Genomic DNA, 2,302 nt, shown 5'->3' on the forward strand with positions numbered 1-2,302 from the left:
ATATATATATATATATATATATATATATTTATATATTTATATATATATATATTTTTTTTTTTTATTTATTTATTTATATATATAACATACATACATGTAGGCTACATGTATTAGTTTAAGTAAGATTATCTCGTACCCTACAAGGGCGATAACCTAGAAAAAGAGACAAGCTCCACAATGTATCATATAATCCACGTTTTAAAATAAATGAGAATATTTGATTATGCAATCCTAATGTATAATTTTATTTTTCTCATAAACTTGTTTAAACCTTAGATTTTTGAAAAAGCTACCTATTTATGCACTCTCATATTTAAAAAAAAGAAACGAAACAGCATTTTAAAATATTTTTATTTTATATATGCATTACTATAATATTGTTATTTATTTATCAGTAATCCATTTACCAACAACATCTCGTGTAAGTCACATTTATGAAAACGATAAACATGACAGTCGTATTGGAATAGCAGTTTTAAAATTCATTATGAATGCTCCATTGACTTTTGAGTCATTTCTTCTGTTTGAAGGAGAAAAAAAAATCTACATAGAGAAAGACACTAAAGTCCCCAATGCAGCCATCTTCACTGTCAACAAAGAAGACGACACTCTCGGAAATATAATCACCACTCAGCTGTTAAAAGACCACCAAGTTTTATTTGCTGGCTACAATATCCCTCACCCCTTGGAGCACAAGTTTGTCCTGAGGAACTAGACCACACCTGACTACACCCCACAGGAAGCTATCACAAATGCCATCACTGATCTCATATCTGACATCACAAATGCCATCACTGATCTCATATGTGACATCACACATGCCATCACTGATCTCATATCTGACATCACAAATGCCATCACTGATCTCATATCTGACATCACAAATGCCATCACTGATCTCATATGTGACATCACACATGCCATCACTGATCTCATATCTGACATCACAAATGCCATCACTGATCTCATATCTGACATCACAAATGCCATCACTGATCTCATATGTGACATCACAAATGCCATCACTGATCTCATATCTGACATCACAAATGCCATCACTGATCTCATATCTGACATCACAAATGCCATCACTGATCTCATATCTGACATCACAAATGCCATCACTGATCTCATCTCTGACATCACAAATGCCATCACTGATCTGATCTCTGAAACTTCCCTCTTGGAAGAAAGATTCAAGGATGCTGTCAGAGACAAGCAAGAAGGATCCCCTGTCTAGACAATTCCATATTTTTAAACCACCAATATCACTCATCCATTCACCATTGCTGTTCCTGTACATAACACATTCTATATCGTACTTCATGACATTTTTTTCACTTATCATGAAAACCTGTTGGATATAAAATGTTTTGAGACTGAATGTTTTTAGTTATGGTAAAAAAAAAATTAAAAATAAAAGTAAGTCACATTTATGAGTTAGATAATAAAACTTCTGAAGAAACCATTTCATTGCCAACAAGACAAATTTATTTGTCACACATGAAAAATCTGAGTTAAAGTTTTTCTGTAGCTGGCGTTTAACACCAGATACACCAAGAAATTACTACAACAGCACATAGTGGTACAGACATACGACACCTCCCACAGCAAGACCTCCAAATTCTCATAACCCCCGACCCCGAGACTTGGCAGAAGGTTATGCGCAGCCGTCACCATAAATTTTGGGATGTTGCACACAGTTAAAATAATGGCCAAAAGTACCACTACTTTGGCCAGCTTTCTTTCCCGTGTTGAGAGATTATCCTCAAAACTGCTGGGTGGTTTTGTTTTACTTTGCGTAGAAATATTAACCCGATCGATGCGCACCGCGGTGCGAATTTTAGAAGAAGATTTGAGTGCGTAGATCATCCAAAACGTACAGACGATGATGATGGCTTGAGATGTTGCAGACAGACACACCCCAGCGATCAAGTCTGCGATGAATACACAAAGGACACATTCTTGTTGGTACACAATTTTTAATTGTGTTGCGTACACTACGGTTGCATTGATTCCTGTCCCTACAATAGGAAACGTTACGCGTTGTAATGGTGTAAATATGAAGACAGGTAGATGGATACCTATATGCAGGAAATAAATGATCAAAATCATGAAAACGCATCGTGTTGTTGTGAATACTTGTTTTACTCTAAAAGGGGAGATAACGCAAAAACATCGCTCGGCGGATATAACCGCGGTTATCCAGCATGAGATTAAATACGCGATGTACCTCATCCAACTGAAATAAAAAGCGCCGATGGTGTACGGGTCGACAGGGCTGTTGGGGTAGATGATGTTT

The 2,302-nt window shown here is 36.2% G+C and overlaps 1 pseudogene; it reads left to right on the forward strand.

The window, feature by feature from the left end:
• The first annotated feature begins 470 nt into the window (after positions 1 to 470).
• On the forward strand, positions 471 to 1,277 carry LOC131958217 (DNA-directed RNA polymerase II subunit RPB11-like; annotated as a pseudogene).
• Positions 1,278 to 2,302: the final 1,025 nt, after the last annotated feature.

Source organism: Physella acuta, unplaced genomic scaffold (genome assembly GCF_028476545.2).
Source record: "Physella acuta isolate Inbredline_101_S28 unplaced genomic scaffold, ASM2847654v3 ptg001302l, whole genome shotgun sequence".
In the NCBI taxonomy this organism is placed as follows: domain Eukaryota; kingdom Metazoa; phylum Mollusca; class Gastropoda; family Physidae; genus Physella; species Physella acuta.